Raw genomic sequence first — 17,844 nt, 5'->3', positions numbered from 1 at the left:
TGCGACAATCATTTTCTGAAAATAAAAAAACAAACAGAGCAAACAACCAACAACACTACTGTAGAATATTTTTAAAGCATATATTAAGGCATTTGGTTAAAAAACAAAAACTACAGAGAAAGAAACCAAAACAAAATGCAGAGACAACAAAAACAATGTGAAAACTACATGTGTTGCCAAATTGTTAAATTAGAAAAAAATTGCAAATGCAGTGCAGCCACGAAAGCAATAACAAAAACAACGAATATAATTGCAAACAGTAGAAAATATAAATAATATAAACAAAAAACAAACAGCAACAGGAAAAAAGACAACAAGTATTTTCTATGGTTTAAAAGACAATAAAGGGGTGGTTTCCATAATTCAAGAAAAGCATAAAATTAACGAAATTTGTTATTAAATTAAACAAATAATTAAAAAAATCTGTAATTTCAAAAAGTTTGACAAAAAAAGTTTATTTTAAATAAAAACGTTCGAATTATAGACATTGCAAACATTATACTTTCCACGGATTGCCCCATATGTAAGTTTTTGTCTCGCTCTATGGATAATTGTGTTTATTCTATCACTTTATTTATTTTTTCGTTAATTTGTTTCTCGTTGAGACAGAGATACAAGAAAAAACAGCGTAGAATTAAATGAAATGAAAATACCATTTCAAGACAAGCATAAAGAAAAAGAAAAATACCGAATCAAATGACTCTACATGAAATATATAATATATATTTTTCTGAAAAAAAAAAACTTGAAAGTAAAATAAAAATGAAAGTACATTTGGCAGTTACGGTTAATTGTTTGACAGAAGGCCAGCAAGAGAGAAAGAACGAAAACATGTTAAAGATTAATTTCTTACAATAAATAAACTCTGGTTAATAAAACTCGATTTAAAGAAAGTTTAGTTAACGAAAGTGTTGCCAATTTCTACCATTTACCTTCAAATCATGTTAAAAAAAACGCTAGAAACCGTACACTAGAGTATAAACTAAACTATAGACTAGACTATAGACTAGACTATAGACTAAGACTATAGACTAGACTATAGACTAGACTATAGACTAGACTATAGACTAGACTAGATAGCTATAGACTAGACTATAGACTAGACTATAGACTAGACTATAGACTAGACTAGTAGACTAGACTATAGACTAGACTATAGACTAGACTATAGACTAGACTATAGACTAGACTATAGACTAGACTATAGACTAGACTATAGACTAGACTATAGACTAGACTATAGACTAGACTATAGACTAGACTATAGACTAGACTATAGACTAGACTATAGACTAGACTATAGACTAGACTATAGACTAGACTATAGACTAGGACTATAGACTAGACTATAGACTAGACTATAGACTAGACTATAGACTAGACTATAGACTAGACTATAGACTAGACTATAGACTAGACTATAGACTAGACTATAGACTAGACTATAGACTAGACTATAGACTAGGACTATAGACTAGACATATAGACTAGACTATAGACTAGACTATAGACTAGACTATAGACTAGACTATAGACTAGACTATAGACTAGACTATAGACTAGACTATAGACTAGACTATAGACTAGACTATAGACTAGACTATAGACTAGACTATAGACTAGACTAGACTATAGACTAGACTATAGACTAGACTATAGACTAGACTATAGACTAGACTATAGACTAGACTATAGACTAGACTATAGACTAGACTATAGACTAGACTATAGACTAGACTATAGATTAGACTATAGACTAGACTATAGACTAGACTATAGACTAGACTAGACTAGACTATAGACTAGACTATAGATTAGACTATAAACTAGACTAGACTATAGATTAGACTATAAACTAGACTATAGACTAGACTATAGACTAGACTATAGACTAGTCTATAGACTAGGCTGTAGACTAGACTATAGACTAAGCTGTAGACTTGACTATAGACTAGACTAGACTATAGACTAGACTGTAGACTTGACTATAGACTAGACTATAGACTAAAGACTAGACTAGACTTTAGATTCGACTATAGACTAGATTATAGACTAGACTATTGGCAATAAATAAACCCAAAGTTAAACCATGATTAAGTTCTTTGTGGTTTTAAGTATAAATTAAACAATGGGTGATACTCTCTGTTCGTTTAAATAATGCTAGATTAAACTATCTGTAACTAACCAATTCTTTATAGATGACAATTTAAACCTGTAGAATATATATATTTATACATTTTTGCATTTACATTTGAAAAAAGAGTTATTTTTAATCCAACATCCATTGTTCGTTTGGCACCACCACCCCCTAAAGGCTTAACATGTCAATGCAAACTTTGATTTTTTTTCAAATTGTAGTATTTTTTCACTTCCGGTGTCTACCAACGCAACATTTCTAACTTGTTTATATATTTTATATTCCCAAAAAAAAAGAAAGAAAAAATAATATATGAATATCCAACATTTTCTTCATGTTTATATATTTGTATATTTTATATTGAAACTTACAAGGCTAACAAACCCCAATGTCAGTATAGAAATACATATAACAATGTACTACTAGTACACCTGGCCAATGCGCAAAATAGCAAAAAAAACAAAATCCAAATAGAAAGAAGGAAAACACATGAAACAATCGACACTGCTTTCAAACTGACACTTTGGCCCAACGACAGGCAGGTTTAATAGCCAGAGGCTTCTAAACTCATACTCCTAATAAATTCTATTCCATTACAACTACCTTTACCACACACACATACGTACATACATATGTATGTAAATAGTTTTGGACTCACTCAGTCTTCAGGTTAAAAAGGCTCAACAAAAAGCAAAAAAGAGTAGGTATTTATTGCTGTGAGAGTATTTTCTAGCTAAACTCATCATAATAACATAACAAGAGGGATAAACAAAGGACATACAGGAGGTATTTTTTATACTAGTAAACGCTCTGTGTGTATTCCAAAAACAAACAATAGCAAAAAAACCTAAAGGCTACGGAGAAGGTTATACAGCAACCTGTTACAAGGCTAAACATAAACATATCAACAAATTAAAATTCCCCGTTTTTTTTATACAGAAATTTATTTTTTTTAACAATCCTTATAACAGAAATCTATTCAAAGATTTATGTATTTAATTTGTGTAAATTTTATTTCGTTTTAGAATTTCTTACCAAGAATTGAATTAAAATTACAATTATTTCTTCGGAAAATACTTTCTGTTTTTCTTAAGCATGAATAACAATTCCTTTTTTTATATTGACCCAGGATAATTTGTTTTGCTTGCAGACAAAATAATTACTGCTAAAAGCTTTCACAGGCTAGAGAACGAGAGAGTTGTTTGTAATAAAGAAGAGAGGTAAACGAGATTATTGTTTAAGAACTCTCATCTGGGGTAAATTTAACTATGGAAAACTCTTATACGAAAAGATGGTTTAATGTGACCAGATACACTAAAAGAAAATTTGAAAAACAGGAATATTTTGCGATTCTTTGTAAAGGGTCTACTAGACCTAGACTAAACTAGACAAAAGACTAGACTACAGACTAGGCTATAGACTAGACTATATAATAGACTATAGACTAGATTATAGACTAGACTATACACCAGACTATAGACTAGACTATAGACTATACTATAGACTATACTATAGACTACACTATAGACTAGACTATAAACTAGACTATAGTTCATTTTTAGACTAGGCTATAAACTATACTATAGACTAGACTACAGACTAGACTATAGACTAGACTATAGACTAGACTATAGACTATACTATAGACTAGACTATAGACTAGACTATAGACTATACTATAGACTAGACTATAGACTATACTATAGACGATACTATAGACTAGACTATAGACTAGACTATAGACTAGACTATAGACTAGACTATAGACTATACTATAGACTATACTATAGACTAGACTATAGACTAGACTATAGACTAGACTATAGACTAGACTATAGACTAGACTATAGACTAGACTATAGACTATACCATAGACTAGACTATAGACTAGACTATAGACTATACTATAGACTATACTATAGACTATACTATAGACTATACTATAGACTATACTATAGACTATACTATAGAATATACTATAGACTAGACAATAGACTAGACTATAGACTAGACAATAGATTAGACTATAGACTAGGCTTTAGACTAGGCTATAAACTATACTATAGACTAGACTACAGACTAGACTACAGACTAGACTATAGACTAGACTATAGACTAGACTATAGACTAGACTATAGACTAGACTATAGACTAGACTATAGACTAGACTATAGACTACACTATAGACTACACTATAGACTACACTATAGACTACACTATAGACTACACTATAGACTACACTATAGACTACACTATAGACTACACTATAGACTACACTATAGACTACACTATAGACTACACTATAGACTACACTATAGACTACACTATAGACTAGACTATAAACTAGACTATAGTTCATTTTTAGACTAGGCTATGAACTATACTATAGACTAGACTACAGACTAGACTATAGACTAGACTATAGACTAGACTACAGACTAGACTATAGACTAGGTTATAGACTAGACTAGACTATAGACTAGACTATAGACTACACTATAGACTACACTATAGACTAGACTATAAACTAGACTATAGTTCTTTTTTTAAGTACATTATCCAAACTACAGTATAGACTATACTATAGGCTAGACTATAGACTACAATTTAGACAAGACTATAGAATAGACTATATACTAGACTATAGATTGTATTCTAGATTAGACTATAGAATAGACTATATACTAGACTATAGATTATACTCTAGATTAGACTGTAGTTCAAACTGTGGACTATACTATATTTCAGAATATAATCTAGTCTATAGTCCAAACTATAGTCATAACTATAGACTACATTATAGACTAGACTACAGCCCAAACTATTGACCACTTTTTAGTGCTGATTATAGTCCAAATTAAAAAAGTAAACTTTACTTAGTCCAGACTACGTCTATACTCTACAGTAAAAATTATTCAATAGTTATCTATCAGAACTATAGTCTGGACTATGATCTATGTGAACATGATTCCAAAGTACACCCCTGTACCGAAACAAGATTAGAGTCCACACTATAGACACGTTTTCCTACAAACAATTTGTCTATCTTATTAACAAGCTTTGATGTCATCATTCCCAATAGCAATTGAATAATAATATTATTATCATCATCGAGCGGGTCATTTAAAATTCTTTCTAAGTAGTCTAATATTCTCCTTTTTAGCTGATGTATTTTATAAAAACAATTTAAACACGTTTATTGTCTTCTACATGTTTTCTTTGTTTTAACAAACATGTCAAAAACTCAATCCGTTTGTTATTCCTAACACTTAAAATTATATTTATTTCTTTGGTAGATATTTACGAAACCCCTTTAGAAATATATAACAGAAAAAGAGAAAAAGAGAAACAGAAAACAAAACTGAAATTATAACATGAATTTAAATAAATAACAAAAATTTGTATATTTATTATTAATTTCAAATGTCACTTGTTGTAGTAGTTCAATCCAGCAGCAACATTATTAGTGATCCATACAAATCTTTTGACTTTGACAACGAAAAACCTCAAAATGCTTTTTTCGTTTTTTTTTTTTTTTTAAGAAACAGGTTCAAGGTACAATGGGGTTTTGGATGAAATTAATTTAAAAAATTTTAATTTAAAGATTTATATGCAATTTTAATGGTATAATTTTTATTTTTTATAATAAATGAAATTTGAATAAGTTTTTTTATTTAAACGAAAAATTATATAAAAATAAACTAGTACATAATTAATAAACATAAATTGTTAGTTAGCAGAGCAATTATGGCAGAGGGGCAATTTATAGAGTATTAATTAGTATTAGTATTAATATTTTTTTTTATTACTTATTAATAATATACCGTTATGTGAAAGAAATCAAGTTAGAAATTTTGAAAATCTTGAGATAAAAAGCAGAGCTGGATTATTAAGATTTTAAGTTGGACTCTCTTGTGCTGAATTTTTTAGTCTATAGTCTAGTCTCTAGCCTAGTCTATAGTCTAGTCTATGGTCTAGTCTATAGTCTAGCCTATAGTCTAGTCTATAGTCTAGTCTATAGTCTAGTCTATAGTCTAGTCTAGTCTAGTCTATAGTCTAGTCTATAGTCTAGTCTATAGTCTAGTCTATGGTCTAGTCTATAGTCTAGTCTATAGTCTAGTCTATAGTCTAGTCTATAGTCTAGTCTATAGTCTAGTCTATAGTCTAGTCTATAGTCTAGTCTATAGTCTAGTCTATAGTCTAGTCTATAGTCTAGTCTATAGTCTAGTCTATAGTCTAGTCTATAGTCTAGTCTATAGTCTAGTCTATAGTCTAGTCTATAGTCTAGTCTATAGTCTAGTCTATAGTCTAGTCTATAGTCTAGTCTATAGTCTAGTCTATAGTCTAGTCTATAGTCTAGTCTATAGTCTAGTCTATAGTCTAGTCTATAGTCTAGTCTATAGTCTAGTCTATAGTCTAGTCTATAGTCTAGTCTACAGTCTAGTCTATAGTCTAGTCTATAGTCTAGTCTATAGTCTAGTCTATAGTCTAGTCTATAGTCTAGTCTATAGTCTGATCTATAGTCTAGTCTATAGTCTAGTCTATAGTCTGATCTATAGTCTAGTCTATAGTCTAGTCTATAGTCTAGTCTATAGTCTAGTCTATAGTCTAGTCTATAGTCTAGTCTATAGTCTAGTCTATAGTCTAGTCTATAGTCTAGTCTATAGTCTAGTCTATAGTCTAGTCTATAGTCTAGTCTATAGTCTAGTCTATAGTCTAGTCTATAGTCTAGTCTATAGTCTAGTCTATAGTCTAGTCTATAGTCTAGTCTATAGTCTAGTCTATAGTCTAGTCTATAGTCTAGTCTATAGTCTAGTCTATAGTCTAGTCTATAGTCTAGTCTATAGTCTAGTCTATAGTCTAGTCTATAGTCTAGTCATAGTCTAGTCTATAGTCTAGTCTATAGTCTAGTCTTATAGTCTAGTCTATAGTCTAGTCTATAGTCTAGTCTATAGTCTAGTCTATAGTCTAGTCTATAGTCTAGTCTATAGGTCTAGTCTATAGTCTAGTCTATCGTCTAGTCTATAGTCTAGTCTATAGTCTAGTCTATAGTCTGTATAGTCTAGTCTATAGTCTAGTCTATAGTCTCGTCTATAGTCTAGTCTATAGTCTAGTCTATAGTCTAGTCTATAGTCTAGTCTATAGTCTAGTCTATAGTCTAGTCTATAGTCTAGTCTATAGTTTAGTCTATAGTCTAGCTATAGTCTAGTCTATAGTCTAGTCTATAGTCTAGTCTATAGTCTAGTCTATAGTCTAGTCTATAGTCTAGTCTATAGTCTAGTCTATAGTCTAGTCTATAGTCTAGTCTATAGTCTCGTCTATAGTCTAGTCTTATAGTATAGTAGTCTATAGTCTAGTCTATAGTCTAGTCTATAGTCTAGTCTATAGTCTAGTCTATAGTCTAGTCTATAGTCTAGTCTATAGTCTAGTCTATAGTCTAGTCTATAGTCTAGTCTATAGTCTAGTCTATAGTCTAGTCTATAGTCTAGTCTATAGTCTAGTCTATAGTCTAGTCTATAGTCTAGTCTATAGTCTAGTCTATAGTCTAGTCTATAGTCTAGTCTATAGTCTAGTCTATAGTCTAGTCTATAGTCTAGTCTATAGTCTAGTCTATAGTCTAGTCTATAGTCTAGTCTATAGTCTAGTCTATAGTCTAGTCTATAGTCTAGTCTATAGTCTAGTCTATAGTCTAGTCTATAGTCTAGTCTATAGTCTAGTCTATAGTCTAGTCTATAGTCTAGTCTATAGTCTAGTCTATAGTCTAGTCTATAGTCTAGTCTATAGTCTAGTCTATAGTCTAGTCTATAGTCTAGTCTATAGTCTAGTCTATAGTCTAGTCTATAGTCTAGTCTATAGTCTAGTCTAGTCTATAGTCTAGTCTATAGTCTAGTCTATAGTCTAGTCTTAGTCTAGTCTATAGTCTAGTCTATAGTCTAGTCATAGTCTAGTCTATAGTCTAGTCTATAGTCTAGTCTATAGTCTAGTCTATAGTCTAGTCTATAGTCTAGTCTATAGTCTAGTCTATAGTCTTAGTCTATAGTCTAGTCTATAGTCTAGTCTATAGTCTAGTATCTATAGTCTAGTCTATAGTCTAGTCTATAGTTAGTCTATAGTCTAGTCTATAGTCTAGTCTACTAGTCTAGTCCTAGTCTAGTCTAGTCTAGTCTGTAGTCTAGTCTATAGTCTAGTCTAGTCTATAGTCTAGTCTATAGTCTAGTCTATAGTCTAGTCTATAGTCTAGTCTATAGTCTAGTCTATAGTCTAGTCTATAGTCTAGTCTATTAGTCTAGTCTATAGTCTAGTCTATAGTCTAGTCTATAGTCTAGTCTATAGTCTAGTCTATAGTCTAGTCTATAGTTCCTTGTCTATAGTCTAGTCTATAGTCTAGTCTATAGTCTAGTCTATAGTCTAGTCTATAGTCTAGTCTAGTCTAGTCTATAGTCTTGTCTATAGTCTAGTCTATAGTCTAGTCTATAGTCTAGTCTATAGTCTAGTCTATAGTCTTGCCTATAGTCTAGTCTATAGTCTAGTCTATAGTCTTGCCTATAGTCTAGTCTATAGTCTAGTCTATAGTCTAGTCTATAGTCGAGTCTATAGTCTAGTCTATAGTCTAGTCTATAGTCTAGTCTATAGTCTAGTCTATAGTCTAGTCTATATGAACTACAACCTAGTCTATAGTCTAGTCTATATAAACTACAACCAAGTTTTTTAGTATTGACTATAGTTTATTTAGCCTATAGTATGAATTATAGTATTTAGTTTGGACGAGGTTATATAGTCGTGGTTATAGTTTAGACTATAGCCTAGCTAATAGTCTGGACTATTTTCTAGACTATAGTAAATAGCCTAAAAAATAATCTGTTTTTAATCTAGATTATAGTCTCGTTTGTTGACTGGTTTATGTTTCAGTCAGGACTAAACATATAGTCTGCTCTTAAATCTTTGCTATAGTTTAGTCTTTATTCTTGTCTATAATATACAAGCTAATTATTAAAAATTCTATTAAAATTATTGACATTTAACCTAATGTCGAATATGAAAATATTTTTTATTACATGTGGCAAGGAAAGTATTTGTTTTTTTTTTTCTGTAAACATACTTCAATTTTATGAAGGATGTATCTATTTGCTGCATGCAATTTATTTCTCTCTCTAAAATAAAATACATGTACAGTTTTTTTTCTGTATTTAACAACATCATCATCATTATTATATATTTTTGATGATGTTGATTATTATGACTTGTTATTTTAATTTACCGCGTGTAGTGTTTTTATAGAGTTTTTTGTGTAAAAATAATATAGCGAAAAATGTTACTTTAGTAGTTTGTAGTTTTATTTATAGTTCGTGGCAATTAAAATATTATTTGAATTGTATTTTTTTATGTATTTGGGACATGCAAAGTAAGATTTGTTGCTATATTAGAAATATTAAAGTTGAAAGCTAGAACTTAGAACTGATTTAAAGGGAAAATAAATAGTTTGCAAAATTTTGCTTTAATTTTAGGGGAAAATGGATTCAGTTTTAATCCGAGAAAAGTTTTATAACTTATGTTTAGTTCACTGCTATTGTGATTGAATTAACACAATTGTGATTGATCTGTGACAACAGTGATTTAGTGACCATTGTGATTTAACCTCTTTTTTGAGGTGATTTTGCTTAAAAAATTAGATTTTGAATCTTTTTATAAAATTTAATTATTTATTACGAAATACCGGTCTTTTTAGGTTAATTAATTATTTACTACTCAAGATCAAGGGAGTTTGGTTTGGTCGTTTAGCTTATCTTAATATTTCTTTAAAAATGGCTATTTTAAAACAAAATTCCCATTAAACTTCCATATTTAAACAGAAATTTAAATTTATTTTTTTCTGCATTCATTTATATTAACATAAATGAATTAATTTTTTTTTATATTAAAACATGCAAAAATTAATTTATGTTATGTTTTATGGGTTATAATATTTTTACAAACATTATGCTAATTTTTATAAAATAATTATGACAATTTTGGCAAAAATTTATAGCCTTTTCAAATAAAGAAATAAATTTTATATATATATTTTTTTTTTGAAAATGTTAAAATAATAATATAATGAAATCATTTTAATTTTAAAAAATTAATAAAATTGTAATTTTAAATTCAAAAGAAATTGAAATTTAAAGTGTTGGTAGCAAATCTGAACAAAAAATACATAAATGGCATTAATAGTGTTGTTGTAGTAGTTTGATTATATTAAATGCTAAAACGATTGATGGCTCAAGGTCGAGTAGATCTTTAAACAGAAGAAAAAAGCTCTACAACTAGAAATCTTGGCCAACCTCAGCGTCATCAGCGTAAACAACTAATTTTGTAAAGTTAAGAAGATAAACAGAAAACAAAAAAAAAACTTTAGCTAAAACACAAACATTTTAAATCAAAACATCTACAATTAAAAAAAAAAAAAAAAAAAAAAAACTACCAACGTCAAACATTTGAAAAAAACAAGAAAGATTGACTATAAATGATGACGAACTATTGACAACAATACAAAACATATTTATTTAAAAAAAAACTACAAAACGATTTAAGGTTACTTTGCAAACTACACAAAAAACAAAACAAGAAAGCAACAACAACTACTATAACAATAAAAACATTAATAATAGTAGAGAAACAAAATTTAAATGATAAATATTCAAGAAAAAATTATAAAAAGTTAAAGGTGTAACCGGCCATATTATTACTGATGAATATAATATGAAAATTTATTGTACAGTGTAACGAATTCAATATGAATTAGAGAACAACTTTAATATTAGTTAAAGCAACCTCTAGCGGTGAAATCTCTTAAACAGATAATTTTTATGTAATATCTCATTTGTTTTATATACATTATATAGTATTCACTGAATGTATTATCGTCCAATGTTAAGAAACTTAGTTTCCTGGACGTAATTCCTAAGAATTTTCTAATCAGTGTTCGTAAGGGATGTTATATCTGGAATAATATCACTCCCAAGATATTTGGATGAAATTCGGCGAAAGCCTGACAGTGGCAAGAAAGTGCTCCATAGTTTCATTACTTCTCAACATGCTCTACATTCGTCTGAATCCGCACGTCAAATTTTGTATAGCTGTGCCCGTAATCCTATGTGTCTACGAACCTAAGACTTGCTCATATTGAGGAGGTTTCTCGCTTTGCCCACGTTAGGATCGCCCTTAAGATATCTGCAGTTCCACCCACCGTTTCACTATTCCAACAGGGTTTCTTTCACCTAATTATACCCTCGTTGCGTCCAATGCTTTTGCATCTGTCAGGTTAATTACTTCGAGCTACCTTCCCTTTCAAACTATTATTTGCTGACTAGTTCCGAGTCTTACGGTTTTAGATTTAAGTTTGTCATCTGATACCGCCCTAATGCCTTCTGGCTGTGCGTAAATATGAAGCCATGAAGGGCCATATTATTCTAATCCAGTATTTTGTTTCTGAGTCTTCAATATAGAACCCAACCCGAAGCTAGCGAGCGAGAGAGCGAGCGAGCGAGAGAGCGAGCGAGCGAGACGAGCGAGCGAGCGAGCGAGCGAGCGAGCGAGCGAGAGAGCGAGCGAGCGAGAGAGCGAGCGAGCGAGCGAGCAGCGAGCGAGCGAGCGAGCGAGCGAGCGAGCGAGCGAGCTAGCGAGAGCGAGCGAGCGAGCGAGCAGCGAGCGAGCGATCTAGCGAGAGATCGAGCGAGCGAGCGAGCGAGCGAGCTAGCGAGAGAGAGAGCGAGCGAGCGAGCTAGCGATCGAGCGATCGAGCTAGCGAGCGAGCGATCTAGCTAGCTATCGATCGATCTATCTACTATCTATCTATCTATCTATCTATCTATCGATGATCGATCTATCGAGCTATCGATGCTATAGCGAGCATCGACGAGCGAGCGAGCGATCTAGCGAGCTAGCGATCGAAGAGCGAGCGAGCAGCGAGCGAGAGAGCGAGCGAGAGAGCGAGCGAGCGAGCGAGAGCGAGCGAGAGAGCGAGCGAGCGAGCGAGCGAGCGAGCGAGCGAGCGAGAGAGCGAGCGAGGAGCGAGCGAGCGAGCGAGCGAGCGAGCGAGCGAGCGAGCGAGCGAGCGAGCGAGCGAGCGAGCGAGCGAGCGACGAGCGAGCGAGCGAGCGAGCGAGAGAGCGAGCGAGCGAGCGAGCGAGCGAGCGAGCGAGCGAGCGAGCGAGCGAGCGAGCGAGCGAGCGAGCGAGCGAGCGAGCGAGCGAGCGAGCGAGCGAGCGAGCGAGCGAGCGAGCGAGCGAGCGAGCGAGCGAGCGAGCGAGCGAGCGAGCGAGCGAGCGAGCGAGAGAGCGAGCGAGCGAGCGAGAGCGAGCGAGCGAGCGAGCGAGCGAGCGAGCGAGCGAGCGAGCGAGCGAGGAGCGAGAGAGCGAGCGAGCGAGCGAGCGAGCGAGCAGCGAGCGAGCGAGCGAGCGAGCGAGCGAGCGAGCGAGCGAGCGAGCGAGGCGAGCGATCGAGCGAGCGAGGAGCGAGCGAGCGAGCGAGCAGCGAGCGAGCGAGCGAGCGAGCGAGCGACGAGCGAGCGAGCGAGCGAGCGAGCGAGCGAGCGAGCGAGCGAGCGAGCGAGCGAGCGAGCGACCGGGATGAGCGAGCGAGCGAGCGAGCAGAGAGCGAGCGAGCGAGCGATGCGAGCGAGCGAGCGAGCGATGCGAGCGAGGCAGCGAGCGAGGAGCGAGCTGAGCAGCGAGCGGCGAGCGAGCAGCGAGCGAGCGAGCGAGCGAGCGAGCGAGCGAGCGAGCGAGCGAGCGAGCGAGAGGGGGAGCGAGCGAGGCGAGCGAGCGAGCGAGCGAGCGAGCGAGCGAGCGAGCGAGCGAGCGAGCGAGCGTAGCGAGCGAGCGAGCGAGCGAGCGAGCTAGCGAGCGAGCGAGCGAGCGAGCGAGCGAGCGAGCGAGCGAGCGAGCGAGCGAGCGAGCGAGCGACAGGGCGAGCGAGCGAGCGAGCGAGCGAGCGAGCGGAGCGAGCGAGCGAGCGAGCGAGCGAGCGAGCGACGAGCTAGCGAGCGAGCGAGCGAGCGAGCGAGCGAGGCGAGGCGAGCGAGCGAGCGAGCCGAGCGAGCGAAGCGAGCGAGCGAGCGAGCGAGCGAGCGAGCGAGCGAGCGAGCTATCGAGCGAGGACGAGCGAGCTAGCGAGCTAGCGAGGCGAGAGCTAGCGAGCGAGCGAGGCGAGCGTAGCTAGGAGATAGAGAGCGAGTCGAGCGAGCGAGCGAGCGAGGCGAGCGAGCGAGCGAGCGATCGAGCGAGGTCGAAGCGAGCGAGTAGCTGAGCGAGCTAAGCGAGCTAGCGATCGAGCCGAGCGAGCGAAGTCGAGCGAGCGACCGGTAGCTAGCGATGTCCGAGCGATGCGATGCTAATATGCTATCTTATCTATCGATCTATCTCTATCGATCTATCTATCTATCTAGCTATCTGATCTATAGCTATCTATCCTATCTATCTATCTATCTATCTATCTATCTATCTATCTATCTATCATTTTTTCTCATTTCTTCGGCACTCTTATCTTGGACTTGATTTAACTGACGTATCCGGCTTCACAATATCTTAATTGTTTTTGTCTCATTACTCGCAGGACTTGAAACTACTTCAATTGATGTGTAACTTGTTTTCTTCTTGGATTTCAGCTCTTTTGGATAACGGATCCTCATCAGATATCAAGAGAGAGACTCCGATACAGCCTTCAGAGTGTCCTGAGATTGACACAATATGATGTTTTCGATCATACTCTTCAACTTCTTTCTCTGTGCACCAGAGATATTATCAATATTGCAGCCCATCTCCATCCCATTACTTCATTATAATGGTATTATATATGATGATTTTGTTATTATCATCTGAGGATACAGAGTGAATATCCTCACCTCTATTTAAAGGCTGAGGTTTTGCTTATATCTCGCACCAAGTACATCATTTGCTATCACCTATAAACTTTTGCTATTGGCATGCTAAAACACCTAGTGCTTGTAATCTTGGTAAGCCAAGTACAAACCCTATTGATTTTGATTGAAATCAGCCAATTATTTCACATAGCCCCCATACAAAGGAATCTCCCTAATATAGCTTTGGAGGTCATAATTATCATGAATATACATGTGCCCAACTAGACCCATACAAAGCCCTAATTCAGCCACAAAACTAATTTTCATTCAATAGACTACAGACTAGACTATAGACTAGGCTATAGACTAGACTACAGACTAGACTATATACTAAATTATAGACTAGACTAATTTTCATTCAATAGATGATAGTATTCATTAATAGAATGAAGAAATAATATAAGCCTTAACAACATTTTATAAACTTTACAAGGGATATTAAGGTCTTAAACCAGCACTGACTAATAGGTCCTTCGAACCAAGCGTTGAAACATTTTAATAGAAACAGTGTTGATAACACTTTAGAAGAATTAAATTTTAGAGAATAAGCCATAGACTGGCGTCTATAGCTTATTAGACTTAATAAAGTGTTTAATATTAAATTGTAATTAATTTTATAAAATCATTTATCTTCATCACACTGTTCGAAAACGAATGAAAACATAGAGTATTTTTGTGTAAGCCCACATCTAATGCATATAATAACACTAATATACTTTTTAATTATTATTATATTAAAAATTAAGTTTGTTTTTTTCATATTTTTGGTTACAAAATCCTCAATATACAACAGCTAAACAATAAAAGAAACATGCAAAACAATTGATATTAAGCCACAACGACATTATAAACATACTGTTGGTTGGTCGGCCGATAAGTCCGTCTATTACACTATAAAGACAAACCACCATACATGGAGTTTAAGATATTATATGAATGAAACGAAATGAAATGCTTCGTTGATTTGATTTTTAACCATCCCATATAAAATTTTAAAGTTTCATCTTATTGCTGAAGCTGTAACATGATTTGTCTGTTGATATTAAGTGTCAAAAAATTGTGGCACACTTTTATAGCCAAAAAAAAAAAAAACAACATACACACAAAAAAACTATATAAATTTTTATTTTATAAAAATGTACATTATATTGGTTATATATGTATAAGAAAAACCAAGAAATTGTTGAGGATTTGTTTAAAATCAAGGTCGTCTTATAAAACCAACTAGTTTTTATATTTTTTGTAGATTTTTTTATTGCGATGACAAACATGCTGTAGCTGATTATAACACACAACTCGGGCTTTAATAAAACTAAAACACACACTTTTTTTTGGTGTGTTTGCTGGGGTATTGCTAAAGTAATAGGAGTTTTATATGCAGTTCTTTTTTTATTGGCGTTTTATTTTTGAAACATTTTTATTTTAAAAAAGAAAAAAAAAACTAATGAATTTGAAATTTGTATAATTTGCATAAGTAGAGCAAAAAGATGTTGCCTGCATGCAAATTTTAATTTGACATAATTAGTTTAAAAGCAAGATGACGTGTTTCTTATTAAGTTTAAATAATAATTTTTTTATTGTTTAATTAAATTTGTTAGATTTTTTTGTTAGAAATATTTTTAAACAAAAACTTTTAATACTTTTTAAAATATTTATAATTTGTTGCTTTTTAAAATAAATTTCAATTAACTGCATGATTCAGCAGCAACAAAGTAATTTTGTTGCTGCTTTTTTCAACGTATAAAAGCAAAAGAAAGAAATTATTAAACAAAAGACTTAAGACACAAACTTTATTAACATGCATTACTTAATCCCCCACCTCGTTCGCTCACAAAACAACTCAAAAACAATAACAACACTAAAAAAGTTACCACACACCAAACATGTAAAAAGTATTGAAATGTTACTAATTTATAGCAAAAATAGTACTTTTTTGGGTTTTAAAGTACTAAATTAATTTTCTAATAAAATATAGACTATAAAATTGACTATAGACTTAATCATAGACTATAGAATATAGATACTATAGGCTAGACTATAGACTAGAGTAAGAACTAGACTATAGAATAGACTATAGACTAGATTATAGACTAGACTGTAGACTAGACTGTAGACTAGACTATAAACTAGACTACAAACTAGACTATAGACTAGACTATAGACAAGAATATAGACTAGACTATAGACTAGACTATAGACTAGACTATTGATTAGACTAAAGACTATACTATAGCCTAGACAATATACTAGACTTTTGACTAGATCATAGACTAGACAATATACTTGACTTCTGACTAGACTTATGACTAGACTATAGACTAGACTACAGACTAGACTAGACTAAAGATTAGACAATAGACTAGACTATAGACTACACTATAAACTAGACTATAGACAAGAATATAGACTGGACTATACTATAGATTAGACTATAGACCAGACTATTGACTAGACTATAGATTAGACTATAAACTAGACTATAGACTAGACTATAGGCTATACTATAAACTAGACTTTAAACTAGACTATAAACTGTAGATTAGACTATAGACTAGACTATAGACTAGACTATAGACTAAACTATAGACTAGACTATAGACTAGACTATAGACTAGACTATAGACTAGACTATAGACTAGACTATAGACTAGACTATAGACTAGACCATAGCCTAGACTATAGACTAGACTATAGACTAGACTATAGACTAGACTATAGACTAGACTATAGACTAGACTATAGACTAGACTATTGACTAGACTATAGACTAGACTATAGACTAGACTATAGACTAGACTATAGACTAGACTATAGACTAGACTATAGACTAGACTATAGACTAGACTATAGACTAGACTATAGACTAGACTATAGACTAGACTATAGACTAGACTATAGGCTTGACTATAGACTAGACTATAGACTAGATAATAGACTACACTATAGACTACACTATAAACTAGACTATAGACTAGACTATAGATTAAACTATAGACTAGACTATATACTAGATAATAGACTAGTCTTCTGGCTCGACTAGACTATAGACTAGATTATAGACTAGACTATATAAATTAGATTATAGACTAGACCATATGCTAGACTATATATAGGATATATACTAGATTATGGACTAGACTATACACTAGATTATAGACTAGAATTTAGACTAGACTATAAACTAGACTATAGACTAGACTATAGACCAGACTATAGAGCAGGCTATAGACTAGACTATAGACTAGACTATAGACTAGACTATAGACTGGACTTTTGACTAGACTATAGACTAGACTATAAACTATACTATAGATTAAACTATAGACTAGAATATAGACCAGTCAATAGACTAGACTATAGACTAGACTTTTGACTAATCTTATGACTAGACTATTAACTAGACTATAGACTAGACTATAGACTAGACTATAAACTAAACTATAGATTAGACTATAAACTAGACTATAAACTAAACTATGGACTAGACTATAAACTATAATATAGCCTAGAATATAGAAGAGACTATAGAGTAGACTATAGACTAGTGTAGATTATGTAGTAGACTATAGACTGGACTATAGACTACTCTATAGACTAGACTATAGACTGGTCTATAGACTAGACTATATACTAGACTATAGTCTAAACTATAGATCAGACTATCGAATGTAATATGTCAGTTATGAAAAGTACTGAAATGAAAACGTCATGGGCATTTTTCGATGTCAAAAAGTACTGAAAAATGTACTGGATTTTCCATGTCTGTCACACACCACTCTACCACTTCTAACAAGACAACAACACACCT

The sequence above is a fragment of the Lucilia sericata genome, unplaced genomic scaffold, assembly GCF_015586225.1.
Source record: "Lucilia sericata isolate MDLA Ls3-8-SP2 unplaced genomic scaffold, ASM1558622v1 Contig000017F_arrow, whole genome shotgun sequence".
Classification (NCBI taxonomy): domain Eukaryota; kingdom Metazoa; phylum Arthropoda; class Insecta; order Diptera; family Calliphoridae; genus Lucilia; species Lucilia sericata.
Note: the sequence above shows the minus strand (reverse complement) of the source record.